The 17,898-nt window shown below is 46.0% G+C and overlaps 1 protein-coding gene across 2 annotated transcripts in view; it reads left to right on the top strand.

The window, feature by feature from the left end:
* CLEC14A (C-type lectin domain containing 14A) overlaps window positions 1-17,898 on the top strand; it is a 40,832-nt gene that overhangs the window by 22,475 nt on the left and 459 nt on the right. The window lies entirely within an intron of this gene.

A 17,898-nucleotide genomic window follows, 5' to 3' on the forward strand; every position in this document is an offset into this window, starting at 1 on the left:
TTTTTTCCTTTGACGCAACCAGGAGGGCCCCTCCCCATGAGTTGAAAGTGTACTGTGATATGTATTCTTTTTAACTCTCACACCACGGACTCCTCAGTTCATTATTTCATTTATATTGATAATTTATAGAAATTCAGATCTGGTAATTGATTTATTTACCACAATGTACTGAGCTGCATCATTTACTGATCTTCATCTTTTACTGAGCTGCATTATGTACTGAGCTGTCATGTACTGAGCTTCATCATTTAATGAGATGCATCATTTACTGAGCTGCATCTTTTACTGAGCTGCATCTTTTACTGAGCTGCATCTTTTATCAAGCCGCATCTTTTAACAAGCTGCCTCTTTTACTGAGCAGCATCATGTACTGAGCTGCATCTTTTACTGAGCGGTGTTGTGTACTGAGCTGCATCTTTTACTGAGCTGCATCTTTTACTGAGCTGCATCTTTTTCTGAACTGTGTCATGTACTGAGATGCATCTTCTACTGAGCTGCATCCTTTACTTAGCTGCCTCACGTACTGAGCTGCATCCTTTACTTAGCTGCCTCACATACTGAGCTGCATCTTTTACCAAACTGCATCTTTTACTGAGCTGTGTCATGTACTGAGCTGCGTCATGTACTGAGCTGCATCAGTTACTGAGCAGCAACTTTTACTGACCTGTGAAATTTACTGCGGTGCATCATTTACTGAGCTGCATCATTTACTGAGCTTTATTATGTACTGAGATGCTTCATGTACTGAGCTGCATCTTTTACTGAGCTGGGTCATGTACTGAGTTGCATCATTTACTGAGCCGTGTCATGTATTGAGCTGCATCATTTACTGAGCTGCATCTTTTACTGAGCTGCATAATTTACTGAGCTGCATCATGTACTGAGCTGCATCATGTACTGAGCTACATCATGTACTGAGATGCTTCATGTACTGAGCTGCTTCATGTACTGACCTTCATCATGTCCTGAGCTGCATCATGTTCTGAGCTGCATCTTTTATTGAGCTGCATCTTTTACTGAGCCCTGTCATTTAATGTGCTGCATCTTTTACTGAGCTGCATCTTTTACTGATCTGCATCTTTTACTGAACTGCGTCATGTACTGAGATGCATCTTTTACTGAGCTGCATCGTTTACTGAGCTGCATTCTTTACTTAGCTGCCTCACGTACTGAGCTCCATCTTTTACCAAACTGCATCTTTTACTGAGCTGCGTCATTTACTGACATGCGTCATGTACTGAGCTGTATCAGTTACTGACCAGCATCTTTTACTGACCTGTGAAATTTACTGCGCTGCATCATTTACTGAGCTGCATCATTTACTGAGCTTTATTATGTACTGAGATGCCTCATGTACTTAGCTGCATCATTTACTGAGCTGTGTCATGTACTGAGCTGCATCATTTACTGAGCTGCATCTTTTACTGAGCTACATCATTTACTGAGCTGCATCATGTACTGAGCTGCATCATGTACTGAGTTACATCATGTACTGAGCTGCTTCATGTACTGAGTTGCATCATGTACTGACCTGCATCATGTCCTGAGCTGCATCGTGTACTGAGCTGCATCATGTTCTGAGCTGCATCTTTTATTGAGCAGCATCTTTTACTGAGCTGTGTCATTTAATGTTCTGCATCTTTTACTGAGCTGCATCATGTACTGAGCTGTATCATTTACTGTGCTGCATCTTTATCTGACTAAGGAAGTAACAGGGGAACCCTACTCACGACGCAACCAGGATAATATTTATATATAAGAAAACAATGGTTCCTGTGGATAAATAGAACTAATATTTGAAATACTTGTGCACATTCGCAATAAAAGGACCATCTAATGTCAGAGGGCAAGAAAAACTTTCTACACAGTTTGCTCGGTATAACATATTTTATGAAAAAATAAATAAACAATAGGTACAATTCTTTCAGTCAAAAGTAGTACTGTTTGTGCATTGTGTCCCCAAGTGAAGAAATGGAACCAATACGTGAATATACAAAGTGAATTATTATGTACATGGTTTCCATCAGTTGTGAAAAACGACCATTCTTATACAGTATTTTTTACAGCTTCAGTACACAATGATACGGGTTGGGTGATGGTCTGTTCTTTTTTACTTGTCGACGGCGTTTCGGCCCTTCTATCAATGGGGGTCTCCTCAGGACTAACGATGTAGGGACATCTGGATGAAGAGAGTGCTGCCTCTGTGACAGTGAAGTGAAAGGTGAAGGTAAAAACTCACGTGAGGACCCGGCCGGGTTCTCAAAGTGAGGTCAGGACGGCACTTCAGGATGTTAGATGGCCGGTAAGCTCTTCTTTAAGTTCGCTACAGCCGTAGCATTCTGTTTGAGAGCGTGGTGCTGATTACATTGACGGTGCACTGTAGGGTATTGTTGTTCTTGTCTGAATAAATCAATTTCTTAGGCAGCAGCGTGTGTCAGCTGCAGTGAGGCCTCCCAAGTAGGCTTCGGGTGCAATGACCTTTTATTGCGAATGTGCACAAGTATTTCAAATATTAGCATCTTTATCTGAGCTGCATCTTTTACTGAGCTGCATCTTTTACTTAGCTGCATCTTTTACTGAGCTGCCTCCTTCACTGAGCTTCATCATTTACTGAGCTGCATCTTTTACTGAGCTGCATCATGTACTGAGCTGCATCAGTTACTGAGCTGCATCTTTTACTGAGCTGTGCCATTTACTGAGCTGCATCTTTTACTGAGCTACGTCATGTACTGAGCTGCATCATTTTCTGAGCTTCCTCTTTTACTGAGCTGCATCATGTACTCAGCTGCTTCATGTACTGGGCTTCATCATTTAATGAGCTGCATCATTTACTGAGCTGCATCTTTTCCTGAGCTGCATCTTTTACCGAGCTGCATCTTTTACCGAGCTGCATCTTTTACTGAGCTGCATCATGTACTGAGCTGCATCTTTACTTAGCTGCATCTTTTACTGAGCTGCCTCCTTCACTGAGCTTCATCATTTACTGAGCTACATCTTTTACTGAGCTGCTTCATGTACTGAGCTGCATCAGTTACTGAGCTGCATCTTTTACTGAGCTGTGCCATTTACTGAGCTGCATCTTTTAGTGAGCTACGTCATGTACTGAGCTGCATCATTTTCTGAGCTTCCTCTTTTACTGAGCTTCATCATGTACTCAGCTGCTTCATGTACTGAGCTTCATCATTTAATGAGCTGCATCATTTACTGAGCTGCATCTTTTCCTGAGCTGCATCTTTTACCGAGCTGCATCTTTTACTGAGCTGCATCATGTACTGAGCTGCATCATGTACTGAGCTGCATCTTTTACTGAGCTGCATCTTTTACTGACCTTCATCAGTTACTGAGCTGCATCTTTTAGTGAGCTGCATCATTTACTGAGCTGCATCAGGCACTGAGCTGCATCATGTACTGAGCTGCATCTTTTACTGAACTGCATCTTTTACTGAGATGCATCTTTTACTGAGCTGCGTCATGTACTGAGCTGCATCATTTACTGAACCTCATCATTTACTGAGCTGCATCATGTACTGAGCTGCATCATGTACTGAGCTGCATCATCTACTGAGCTGCATCATTTACTGTGCTGCATCTTTTACTGAGCTGTGTAATTAACTGAGCTGCATCTTTTACTGAGCTGTATCTTTTACTGAGCTGCATCAGTTACTGAGCTGAACCTTTTACTGAGCTCCACCTTTTACTGAGCTGCATCTTTTATTGACCTGCATCTTTTACTGAGCTGCATCATTTACTGAGATGAATCATTTACTGAGCTGTATCGTTTACTGAGCTGCATCTTTTACTGAGCTGCATATTTTACTGAGCTGCATTTTTTACTGAGATGAATCATGTACTGAGCTGCATCTTTTATTCACCTGCATCTTTTACTGAGCTGCATCTTTTACTGAGCTGCATCTTTGACTGAGCTGTGTCATGTACTGAGCTGCATCTTTTACTGAGCTGCATCTTTTACTGAGCTGTTTCATTTATCAAGCTGCATCATGTACTGAGCTGCTTCATGTACTGAGCTGCATCCTGTACTGAGCTGCATCTTTTACTGAGCTGCATCTTTTACTGAGCTGCAAAATGTTCTGAGCTGCATTATTTACTGAACTGCATCATTTGCTGAGCTGCATTATTTACTGAGCTGCATCATGTACTTAGCTGTATCTTTTACTGAGTTGCATTTTTTATCGAGCTGTATCTTTTACTGAGTTGCATCATGTACAGAGCTGCCTCAATACCTGAGCTTAATCATTTACTGAGCTGCATCACGTACGAAGCTGCATCATGTTCTGAGCTGCATCATTTCCTGAGCTGTATCTTTTACTGAGCTGCATATTTTACCGAGCAGCCTCATTTACTGAGCTGTATCTACTACTGATCTGTGTCATGTACTGAGCTGCATCATGTACTGAGCTGCATCATGCACCGAGCTGCATATTTTACTGTGTTGCATCTTTTACTTAGCTGTAATTTACTGAGCTGCATTATTTACTGAGCTTAATCTTTTACTGAGCTGCATCATGTACTGACCTGTGTCATGTACTGAGCTGCATCGTACTGAGCTGCATCTTTTACTGAGCTGCATGTTTTACTGAGCTGCATCTTTTACTGAGCTGCATCATGTACTGAGCTGCATAAGTTACTGAGCTGCATCTTTTACTGAGCTGCATCATTTAGTGAGCTGAATCATGTACTGAGCTGCATAATTTACTTAGCTGCCTCACATACTGAGCTGCATCTTTTACCAAACTGCATCTTTTACTGAGCTGCGTCATGTACTGAGCTGCGTCATGTACTGAGCTGCATCAGTTACTGAGCAGCATCTTTTACTAACCTGTGAAATTTACTGCGCTGCATCATTTACTGAGCTTTATTATGTACTGAGTTGCTTCATGTACTGAGCTGCATCTTTTACTGAGCTGTGTCATGTACTGAGTTGCATCATTTACTAAGCCGTGTCATGTACTGAGCTGCATCATTTACTGAGCTGCATCTTTTACTGAGCTACATCATGTACTGAGCTGCATCATTTACTGAGCTTCATCTTTTACTGAGATACATCATGTACTGAGCTGTGTCATGTACTGAGCTTCATCATTTAATGAGCTGCATCATTTACTGAGCTGCATCTTTTACTGAGCTGCATCTTTTACTGAGCTGCATCTTTTATAAAGCTGCATCTTTTACTGAGCTTTGTCATTTAATGTGCTGCATCTTTTATTGAGCTGCATCTTTTAGTGAGCTGCATCTTTTACTGAACTGCGTCATGTACTGAGTTACATCATGTACTGAGCTGCTTCATGTACTGAGTTGCATCATGTACTGACCTGCATCATGTCCTGAGCTGCATCGTGTACTGAGCTGCATCATGTTCTGAGCTGCATCTTTTATTGAGCTGCATCTTTTACTGAGCTGTGTCATTTAATGTTCTGCATCTTTTACTGAGCTGCATCATGTACTGAGCTGTATCATTTACTGTGCTGCATCTTTATCTGACTAAGGAAGTAACAGGGGAACCCTACTCACGACGCAACCAGGATAATATTTATATATAAGAAAATAATGGTTCCTGTGGATAAATAGAACTAATATTTGAAATACTTGTGCACATTCGCAATAAAAGGACCATCTAATGTTAGAGAGCAAGAAAAACTTTCTACACAGTTTGCTCAGTATAACATATTTTATGAAAAAATAAATAAACAATAGGTACAATTCTTTCAGTCAAAAGTAGTACTGTTTGTGCATTGTGTCCCCAAGTGAAGAAATGGAACCAATACGTGAATATACAAAGTGAATTATTATGTACACGGTTTCCATCAGTTGTGAAAAACGACCATTCTTATACAGTATTTTTTACAGCTTCAGTACACAATGATACGGGTTGGGTAATGGTCTGTTCTTTTTTACTTGTCGACGGCGTTTCGGCCCTTCTAACAATGGGGGTCTCCTCAGGACTAACGATGTAGGGACATCTGGATGAAGAGAGTGCTGTCTCTGTGACAGTGAAGTGAAAGGTGAAGGTAAAAACTCACGTGAGGACCCGGCCGGGTTCTCAAAGTGAGGTCAGGACGGCACTTCAGGATGTTAGATGGCTGGTAAGCTCTTCTTTAAGTTCGCTACAGCCGTAGCGTTCTGTTTGAGAACGTGGTGCTGATTACATTGACGGTGCACTGTAGGGTATTGTTGTTCTTGTCTGGATAAATCAATTTCTTAGGCAGCAGCGTGTGTCAGCTGCAGTGAGGCCTCCCAAGTAGGCTTCGGGTGCAATGACCTTTTATTGCGAATGTGCACAAGTATTTCAAATATTAGCATCTTTATCTGAGCTGCATCTTTTACTGAGCTGCATCTTTTACTTAGCTGTATCTTTTACTGAGCTGCCTCCTTCACTGAGCTTCATCATTTACTGAGCTGCATCTTTTACTGAGCTGCATCATGTACTGAGCTGCATCAGTTACTGAGCTGCATCTTTTACTGAGCTGTGCCATTTACTGAGCTGCATCTTTTACTGAGCTACGTCATGTACTGAGCTGCATCATTTTCTGAGCTTCCTATTTTACTGAACTGCATCATGTACTCAGTTGCTTCATGTACTGAGCTTCATCATTTAATGAGCTGCATCATGTACTGAGCTGCATCTTTTCCTGATCTGCATCTTTTACCGAGCTGCATCTTTTACTGAGCTGCATCATGTACTGAGCTGCATCTTTTACTTAGCTGCATCTTTTACTGAGCTGCCTCCTTCACTGAGCTTCATCATTTACTGAGCTGCATCTTTTACTGAGCTGCATCATGTACTGAGCTGCATCAGTTACTGAGCTGCATCTTTTACTGAGCTGTGCCATTTACTGAGCTGCATCTTTTACAGAGCTACGTCATGTACTGAGCTGCATCATTTTCTGAGCTTCCTCTTTTACTGAGCTGCATCATGTACTCAGCTGCTTCATGTACTGAGCTTCATCATTTAATGAGCTGCATCATTTACCGAGCTGCATCTTTTCCTGAGCTGCATCTTTTACCGAGCTGCATCTTTTACTGAGCTGCATCATGTACTGAGCTGCATCATGTACTGAACTGCATCTTTTACTGAGCTGCATCTTTTACTGACCTTCATCAGTTACTGAGCTGCATCTTTTAGTGAGCTGCATCATTTACTGACCTGCATCAGGCACTGAGCTGCATCATGTACTGAGCTGCACCATGTACTGAGCTGCATCTTTTACTGAACTGCATCTTTTACTGAGATGCATCTTTTACTTTGCTGCGTCATGTACTGAGCTGCATCATTTACTGAACCTCATCATTTACTGAGCTGCATCATGTACTGAGCTGCATGATGTACTGAGCTGCATCATGTACTGAGCTGCATCATCTACTGAGCTGCATCATTTACTGTGCTGCATCTTTTACTGAGCTGTGTAATTAACTGAGCTGCATCTTTTACTGAGCTGTATCTTTTACTGAGCTGCATCAATTACTGAGCTGCATCAGTTACTGAGCTGAACCTTTTACTGAGCTCCACCTTTTACTGAGCTGCATCTTTTATTGACCTGCCTCTTTTACTGAGCTGCATCATTTACTGAGATGAATCATTTACTGAGCTGTATCGTTTACTGAGCTGCATCTTTTACTGAGCTGCATCTTTTACTGAGCTGCATCATGTACTGAGCTGCATCATGTACTGAACTGCATCTTTTACTGAGCTGCATCTTTTACTGACCTTCATCAGTTACTGAGCTGCATCTTTTAGTGAGCTGCATCATTTACTGACCTGCATCAGGCACTGAGCTGCATCATGTACTGAGCTGCACCATGTACTGAGCTGCATCTTTTACTGAACTGCATCTTTTACTGAGATGCATCTTTTACTTTGCTGCGTCATGTACTGAGCTGCATCATTTACTGAACCTCATCATTTACTGAGCTGCATCATGTACTGAGCTGCATGATGTACTGAGCTGTATCATGTACTGAGCTGCATCATCTACTGAGCTGCATCATTTACTGTGCTGCATCTTTTACTGAGCTGTGTAATTAACTGAGTTGCATCTTTTACTGAGCTGTATCTTTTACTGAGCTGCATCAATTACTGAGCTGCATCAGTTACTGAGCTGAACCTTTTACTGAGCTCCACCTTTTACTGAGCTGCATCTTTTATTGACCTGCCTCTTTTACTGAGCTGCATCATTTACTGAGATGAATCATTTACTGAGCTGTATCGTTTACTGAGCTGCATCTTTTACTGAGCTGCATCTTTTACTGAGCTGCATCTTTGACTGAGCTGTGTCATGTACTGAGCTGCATCTTTTACTGAGCTGCATCTTTTACTGAACTGTTTCATTTATCGAGCTGCATCATGTACTAAACTGCATATTTTACTGAGCTGTTTCATTTATCGAGCTGCATCATGTACTGAGCTGCTTCATGTACTGAGCTGCATCATGTACTGAGCTGCATCTTTTACTGAGCTGCAAAATGTTCTGAGCTGCATTATTTACTGAACTGCATCATTTGCTGAGCTGCATCATTTACTGAGCTGCATCATGTACCTAGCTGTATCTTTTACTGAGTTGCATCATGTACTGAGCTGCCTCAATTACTGAGCTTAATCATTTACTGAGCTGCATCACGTACGAAGCTGCATCATGTTCTGAGCTGCATCATTTACTGAGCTGTATCTTTTACTGAGCTGCATATTTTACCGAGCAGCCTCATTTACTGAGCTGTATCTTTTACTGAGCTGTGTCATGTACTGAGCTGCATCGTGTACTGAGCTGCATCATGTACTGAGCTGCATCATGCACTGAGCTGCATGTTTTACTGTGTTGCATCTTTTACTTAGCTGTAATTTACTGAGCTGCATTATTTACTGAGCTTAATCTTTTACTGAGCTGCATCATGTACTGACCTGTGTCATGTACTGAGCTGCGTCGTACTGAGCTGCATCTTTTACTGAGCTGCATGTTTTACTGAGCTGCATCTTTTACTGAGCTGCATCATGTACTGAGCTGCATAAGTTACTGAGCTGCATCTTTTACTGAGCTGCATCATTTAGTGAGCTGAATCATGTACTGAGCTGCATCATTTACTTAGCTGCCTCACATACTGAGCTGCATCTTTTACCAAACTGCATCTTTTACTGAGCTGCGTCATGTACTGAGCTGCGTCATGTACTGAGCTGCATCAGTTACTGAGCAGCATCTTTTACTAACCTGTGAAATTTACTGCGCTGCATCATTTACTGAGCTGCATCATTTACTGAGCTTTATTATGTACTGAGTTGCTTCATGTACTGAGCTGCATCTTTTACTGAGCTGTGTCATGTACTGAGTTGCATCATTTACTAAGCCGTGTCATGTACTGAGCTGCATCATTTACTGAGCTGCATCCTTTACTGAGCTACATCATGTACTGAGCTGCATCATTTACTGAGCTTCATCTTTTACTGAGATACATCATGTACTGAGCTGTGTCATGTACTGAGCTTCATCATTTAATGAGCTGCATCATTTACTGAGCTGCATCTTTTACTGAACTGCATCTTTTACTGAGCTGCATCTTTTATAAAGCTGCATCTTTTACTGAGCTCTGTCATTTAATGTGCTGCATCTTTTACTGAGATACATCATGTACTGAGCTGTGTCATGTACTGAGCTTCATCATTTAATGAGCTGCATCATTTACTGAGCTGCATCTTTTACTGAACTGCATCTTTTACTGAGCTGCATCTTTTATAAAGCTGCATCTTTTACTGAGCTCTGTCATTTAATGTGCTGCATCTTTTATTGAGCTGCATCTTTTACTGAGCTGCATCTTTTACTGAACTGCGTCATGTACTGAGATGCATCTTTTACTGAGCTGCATCGTTTACTGAGCTGCATTCTTTACTTAGCTGCCTCACGTACTGAGCTCCATCTTTTACCAAACTGCATCTTTTACTGAGCTGCGTCATGTACTGAGCTGCGTCATGTACTGAGCTGTATCAGTTACTGACCAGCATCTTTTACTGACCTGTGAAATTTACTGCGCTGCATCATTTACTGAGCTGCATCATTTACTGAGCTTTATTATGTACTGAGATGCTTCATGTACTTAGCTGCATCATTTACTGAGCTGCATCTTTTACTGAGCTACATCATTTACTGAGCTGCATCATGTACTGAGCTGCATCATGTACTGAGTTACATCATGTACTGAGCTGCTTCATGTACTGAGCTGCATCATGTACTGACCTGCATCATGTCCTGAGCTGCATCGTGTACTGAGCTGCATCATGTTCTGAGCTGCATCTATTATGGAGCTGCATCTTTGACTGAGATGTGTCATTTAATATGCTGCATCTGTTACTGAGTTGCATCATGTACTGAGCTGTATCATTTACTGTGCTGCATCTTTATCTGAGCTGCATCTTTTACTGAGCTGCATCTTTTACTTAGCTGCATCTTTTACTGAGCTGCATCCTTCACTGAGCTTCATCATTTACTGAGCTGCATCTTTTACTGAGCTGCATCATGTACTGAGCTGCATCTTTTACTGAGCTGCATCAGTTACTGAGCTGCATCATTTACTGAGCTGTGTCTTATACTACTGAGCTGCATCTTTTACTGAGCTGCATCAGTTACTGAGCTGCATCATTTACTGAGCTGTGTCTTATACTGAGCTGCATCTTTTACTGAGCTGTTTCATTTTCTGAGCTGCATCATGTACTGAGTTGCTATCCTGCTGATTAATGGCTGCATCATTGCACGTGATTACTACCCCTCCATCTAGAGAGATTACAAAAGCATCCACGCTTTATTAGCATGACTACATTTGAGTTTTAGTACCTATTTGTGTCTGACAACTAGCATGCTCCAGCACCATGTTCCATAGTTCTCCATGTAAACAATGGGAGACAATTCTTTTTTAAGACTATGAAAGCTAAGTCCGCTTTTTATGCCTAATGTAAACAATGCTGTATTGCCATCTCTCTTCTTCCTTTTTAGGTCTCGCCTAGGCAACGCTTGTGCTGTCTCGTTGAGACATGCAGTATATACTATAGCGTACAAGCTTTGTTTAAGCTCTGCCCACTCTCTGCCCAGCTTTTGTATTGGCTTAGGTCCTTCCCATTGATTTTAGGCTTGTTAGTCCCTCCTCCTGATGGCCATCTTGTCATTTGTGTCCTTCCACGGCTATTGACCCCTTTACTGGAAACACTATTTTGTTCCCGTGCCTCCACCCATCCCCCATCCCCTCCTGCAGTCCTTGACTTCTCAGCCCACCACCACCCCCGTTCCTGCCGTTTAGCCTGCGCATACTCACTTTTAAAATGCAATAGAACTCGCGTAAATGTGAGTTCTATTGCATTGCAAATGCTTGTTTTTAAAATAGTGCCTTCATAGGCATGCATGCCAAAACTGCAAAGTGCTTTGTTTATATTCAGCACGTTGTGCGCGCCTTCACTTTAAATGCTGCTGGAACACTTACGACTGCTTGAAAAGGTTTGAAAGAGTACTGCGCTTTCAGAAAGCTGTTGGGTTGTGGCTGCTCCTATCGTTTGAAGGACGGGATCTTGGGACGGCAGTGCTGGTTTCGTGGCTATAAGTGCGAAACAACTCTGTTGTGAATATTAACATTTATTTTAAGGTCCATGTTTATGACGATGGCGCCCGATGGGTGTGCCTGACCCGAGCTGCGTAACACATCATTTGCTGATGTGCTTTGTTTATATTCATCACGCTGAGCACGCTTTCACTTTCAATGCTGGCAGGACACTTGCGACCTCTTGAAAAGGTTTGAAAGAGTACTGCGCTTTCACAAACGCGCAGAAAGCTGTTGGGTTGTGTTGAGGCTGCTATAATATGCAATATATAATAGTCACAGGAAGGTGCAAAACAGTAACTTTATGCAGCGTGTACGCTTCACACTTGAGAAAGAAATGTTCAGCAATTTTCAGCAAGCACATGTGAATTCAAAAATCCGCTTTTGAAAACAGATCTTGCACAACGTAGCATTGGATTGAAGATTAGTGGAGTTGTGGTGCTAGTGTCTAAGTGAATTTCCGAAGAGTAGGAAAAACTACATTTCCCGGGTATATTGCGTTTGCAGTTTCCCAATACTAGGGTCTGTGTCTTCTTCCTGTTTTCATGCACAGTGGAAGGGAAAATGTGGGGATCCTGCACGGGTATGTCAGCAGCTCGCAGCATGTTTTCCCGTGCCCCCCTCCCCCCAGCAGTCCGATGCCTTCTCGCATCTGCCTTCTGAAAGTGAAAGCGCATGGCGCACTGCAAATTCAAACATGTAGCCGCCATTGCCGAAGCTGGTGTTCCCTTGTACTGCACTCCTGTTGTGATGGTGGCTGCTTGTTTGTATTTGCAGCGTGCCATGCCACTTTCACTTTAAAAATAGCTGCCGTACCTCACAGCACTCGCCTCATAAAGTGAAAGTAAGCATGATGTGCTGCAGATAGAAACAAGCGGAAGCCAGACAGTGCTGGTGTTCAACAGACGGGGAGCGACAAAAACCCGGAAAGCGGCTTCCGCCCTCAAGGTTGCGCTCTAAAAAATTGCAAAAAGAAAAAAAATACAGTACAGCTCCCTATTCTGTGGGCTGACTGACAAAGTCACTGTAGGGGACCCTCATAAGAGGGGGCCCCCTTTAGTGCCACAGGATGGCACACTGGGCAACCTAGTGTATAGAGACCCCTTTGGGGTCCCGCGCGTCACTTCCGGACGGGGTTGGGGTTGGGGTTGGGGGAGGTATAAATTCCTCCCCCGCCCACCTGGCGGCCTCTTTGTCCCCTCGCCCTGACCCTATTCTGCCATTGGTGATTTCAGCATTGGAAAAATATTCGGGGTTATGCTTTTCCCCCCTTTGCGATGATCCAACGCGTCCTTCATAAGTTGAGGACAGAACAATCTTCAATAGTCCTAGTAACCCCATTTTGGCTATCCCAAGAGTGGTTCCCAATGACTTTGGAATTAGCTTACGAAATACCCTTTCTTCTTCCAGGTTCGCCAGGCCTCCTAAGAGACATAGACGGTTTGGATCACCCGCTCCTTCTGAACGGGACTTTGAACCTTCTTGGCTGGAAAGTCTCAGGCGAGCCAATGAAATCTCTGGGCTTTCGGCGCAGGCTTCTTCTCTCCTCCAAGAATCTGGATTCCGTGGAGGCTCCTATTGTGCATGTAGCCAATTTTCTTGTCGAACAGTTTGAAAGAGATCTTTCCTATAGATCAATTAACTGTTATAGATCTGCCATTTCTGCGGGTCACTCCCTTTTTAATTGTAGAACTATTGGCAAAAACCCTATAATTTGCAGAATTATGAAAAGTATTATGAAAAGTATCATACTTAAAAGACCTCCAAAACCTAAATACGACACCCTTTGGGACGTTAAGTTGCATCTTGATCTTTTTTGTAACTGGCCAAGTAATAACTTGCTAGATAATAAGAGACTCTCTATCAAACTAGCTTTTCTCCTTTGTCTAATATCCTGCCGTAGAGTTTCGGACGTTAAAGCGTTGGAGATATCCAACAGATCCTATGACAGCGTCAGATTCGAGATTATCAAAAGAACTAAAACGATGTCTGATATGAATTTTTCCCCTACGTTTGACGCTTGTAAAAAATTATGTGTGATGGATTGCATGAAGGAATATGATTCAAGAATGGACCCTCGTCGCACCCCTGATGTAAACCAACTCCTTATATCCTTTGTTAAGCCCTTCAAACCTGTCACTTCTTCTTCTATAGCTAGATGGGTCAAACTGGCTATGCAGTTGGCAGGCATCAATCTCCTTAGATTTCAGGCACTTTCCTTTAGAGGGGCTATGGCTAGCCAGTCCTTTTGTATAGGAGGTAAGTTGTATGATATTCTCAAAGCTGCAGACTGGTCAAGTTCCTATACTTTTGCAAAACATTACTGCAAAACTTTCGAAAACATGTCAGATGTAGTCCTTCTTGACTACCATCATGCATAACGGCAGCCTCCGGTCTTGTAATGAAATTGCGATTCTCCTATTACCATGACCAGAGAATCTGGATTTCATTAAAGACACGGAGACTGACATTATCCCAACCCTCCTTCCCGGGAGTGGATTTTAACATCTCTTTCAATCAATCAATCAGTGAACTTGTAAAGCGCGCTACTTACCCGTGGGGGTCTCAAGGCGCTGATGGGGGGGGTGGGGTGCTGCTACTGCTCGAAGAGCCAGGTCTTGAGGAGCCTTCTGAAGGTGAGCAGGTCTTGGGTCTGCCGCAGGTGGGTCGGGAGGGTGTTCCAGGTCTTGGCAGCAAGGAAGGAGAAGGATCTGCCGCCGGAGGGCGAGGCTGGCGGAGCGGAGTTGCCGGGCGGGGGTGTAGAAGCTGAGTCTGTCGTTCAGGTAGGCTGGTCCGGTGTTGTGGAGTACTTTATGTGCATGGGTGAGGAGTTTGAAGGTGATCCTCTTGTTGACGGGGAGCCAGTGCAGGTCTCTTAGGTGGGAGGTGATGTGGCTGCGGCGGGGGACGTCGAGGATCAGTCTGGCTGAGGAACTCTGGATGCGTTGTAGTCGTCGCAGGTGTTTGGCCGGGATGCCTGCGTAGAGTGCGTTGCCGTAGTCCAGCCTGCTGCTGACGAGGGCTTGGGTCACTGTTCTTCTTGTTTCTATCGGGATCCACCTGTAGATCCTGAGAAGCATGCGGAGGGTGTTGTAGCAGGAGGAGGAGATGACGCTGACATGGAGAGGGAGGAGTCGAGGGTGAATCCTAGTTGCGTGCGTGGTCCGTGGGTGTTGGCGCTGCTCCCAGTGTGGTCGGCCACCAGGAGTCGTTCCACACAGAGGGGGTGGAACCCAGGATGAGGACCTCCGTCTTGTCCGAGTTCAGTTACAGACGGCTGTTCCTCATCCACTCGGCGACGGCCTTCATTCCCTCTTGGAGGCTGGTTTTGGCGGTGTGCGGGTCCTTGGTGAGGGAGAGAATGATCTGGGTGTCGTCAGCGTAGGAGATGATGTTCAGGTCGTGCTGGCGGGGCACTTGTGCGAGCGGGGCCATGTAGACATTGAACAGGGTCGGGCTGAGGAATGAGACCTGGGGTACGCCGCAGATGATGTCGGTGGCTTTGGATAGGAAGGGCGGGAGGTGGATTCTCTGGGTTCTGCCGGATAGGAAGGACGTGGTCCAGTCCAGGGCCTTCTTCTGGATTCCGGCTTCTTGGAGGCGTGTTCTTAGTGTGCGGTGGCAGACCATGTCGAAGGCGGCTGACAGGTCCAGGAGGATGAGAGCTGAGGTTTCGCCGTTGTCTAGATAGCGCCTGATGTCGTCTGTGGCAGTCTCGGTGCTGTGGTTGCGTCTGAATCCGGACTGGGATGGGTCCAGGATGTTGTTGTCCTCAAGGTGGCGGGTCAGCTGCATGTTGGCGGTTTTCTCGATGACCTTCGCCGGGAAGGGGAGCAGGGAGATGGGCCGGAAATTCTGGAGGTCTTTGGGGTCCGCCTTGGGCTCCTTGAGGAGGGCGTTGATTTCGGCGTGCTTCCAACTTTCTGGGAATGTCGCTGTGTCGAAGGAGATGTTGATGATCTTCTGCAGTTGGGGTGCGATGGTTGCATCAGCTTTGTTGAAAATGTGGTGTGAGCAGGGGTCTGACGGGGATCCTGAGTGGATGGAGTTCAGGACTTTGCGTGTCTCTTCGTCGTTGATGTGGCACCAGGAGGTCAGCTGGTTGGTGCCGGGGGCGTTCGGGTGTGGTCTGATGCGGTCGGGGCGGATGAGGAGTTGAAGCTGTCGTGGATGTTGGCGATCTTGCGATGGAAGAAGGTGGCCAGTGAATTGCACAGATCTTGTGAGGGCGGGATGTCGTTGGTGTTAGCGCTGGGGTTGGAGAGTTCCTTCACTATGTTGAACAGTTCTTTGCTGTTGTGTGTGTTGTTATCCAGTCGGGCTTTGAAGGACGATCTCTTGGCTGTTCTGATGAGGTGGTGATGTCTGCGGATGGCATCCTTGTGGGTTGTGTGGCTGTCTGGTGCGCGGTCGTGTAGCCATTTCTTCTCTAGCTTCCGGCATGTTCGTTTGGAGATTTGGAGTTCTTCGGTGAACCAGGCGGCTTTCTTGCTGGGGTGGTTGGTGGAGGGTTTCTTGATCGGCGCGAGGGTGTTGGCGCAGTCATCGATCCACTGCTTGAAGTTTCGGGTGGCGGCGTCTGTGTTGGTGGGGTCGGAGGGTGGGTTCTGGGTGAGGGTGGAGGTCAGCTGGTCTTCGGTGATTTTGCTCCAGCAGCGGCGAGGCAGCTGTTGGGTGCGGTGGTGCGTGGTTGGTTTCTTGAAGGTGAAGTGGATGCATCGGTGGTCAGTCCAGTGGAGTTCAGTGGTGTGGTTGAAGGCGACATGGGTGCTGGTGGAGAATACGGGGTTGAGTGTGTGGCCGGTGGCGTGGGTGGGTTCGGTGACGAGTTGTCGGAGGCCGAGGTTGACGAGGTTGGCAATCAGGGAGGTGGAGGTAGCATTGTTGTTGTTCTCGAGGTGGAAGTTCAGGTCCCTGAGGAGGATGTAATCCATGGAGGCGAGGGCGTGGGTGCTGGCGAGGTCGGCGACGGAGTCGCTGAAGAGGGCCCGGGGTCCAGGGGGTCTGTAGATGAGTGTTCCTCTGAGGGTGGTGTTGGAGTCGGTGTGGATCCGGAAGTGTTCGGTGGAGTTGAGGGAGTTGTCTGCGAGGCTAGTGGACCTGGAGGGTGGACTTGTGGACAATGGCTATTCCTCCTCCCATCCCGTTGGTGCGGTCTCTGCTGGAGATCTTGTAGCCGTCCGGGATGGCTATGGCGATGTCAGGTGCCGATGAGTCGTTCCACCAGGTCTCGGTCAGGAAGGCAACGTCTGGGGCGGTGGTGTTGAGCAGTTCCAGAGCTTGACGGCATGTTTGCGTGTGGAGCGGGTGTTGAGGAGTATGCAGCGGAGGTGGTTGGGTCCATTCCTTGGGGTTTTGGTGGTTCTGACGCATGTGAAGTTGCAGGTGAGGCAGGAGAAGGGTCCGTGGGTGCGTTTCAGGGCGGCCTGGAAGCAGTGGTGGTCTCGGCCGATGTTGAGAGTGTGGAGAGTGTTGGCGTCGTATCGGATTCTGGCGTTGTGGCCTGTGCGGGGACCAGGGGTTCTGGCGCTGGGTGCAGTCCAGGTGCGGACAGGCACAGATGGGCTTGCCTGTGGCGTGCCTTCGGCACGCAATCGGCGCGCCCGCTGAGCGCGTCCACTGCGCGTCCTGGCAGTGGCCGGCATTTAAGGTGGGGAGGGAGGAGCAGCTGGGATGCGGGAGCGGGGCAGTTAGGGGGCGTGGCCACGGGGTCAGCGGCGGGAAGAGAGCGGGCACAGAAGCCAAGAAGGGGGGGAGGGGTGGAACAATACTGAGCTACAGTGGCAGTAAATACAAGCAATGGAGACAGAAATAACAATGCACAAGGGTGGAAAAAACAAAACTGAAGGCTAACCGAAGCGGCACAAAGGTCCTGAGGCACTGAAGACTTGAACACGCAGAGAACGGCAGCAGCGGGGCGAGCACACACAGGTGGTGCTGCTCGGCAGTAAGGGGCACGACCTGGCCTGCAAGCAGGGTCAGGGGTCACCTCCTCTGTCGGGCAGCGACAGGCATTTAAGGTGGGGAGGGAGGGAGGAGCAGCTGGGATGCTGGAGCGGGGCGGCGAGAGGGCGTGGCCGCGGTCAGGCGCGGGAAGAGAGTGGGCACAGAAGCAAAGAAGGGGGGGAGGGGTGGAACAATACTGGGCTACAGTGGCAGAAAATACAAGCAATGGAGACAGAAATAACAATGCACAAGAGTGGAAAAAACAAAACTGAAGGCTAACCAAAACGGCACAAAGGTCCTGGGGCACTGAAGACTTGAACACGCAGAGAACGGCAGCAGCCGGGCGAGCACACACAGGTGGTGCTGCTC

The sequence above is a fragment of the Triturus cristatus genome, chromosome 9, assembly GCF_964204655.1.
Source record: "Triturus cristatus chromosome 9, aTriCri1.1, whole genome shotgun sequence".
Classification (NCBI taxonomy): domain Eukaryota; kingdom Metazoa; phylum Chordata; class Amphibia; order Caudata; family Salamandridae; genus Triturus; species Triturus cristatus.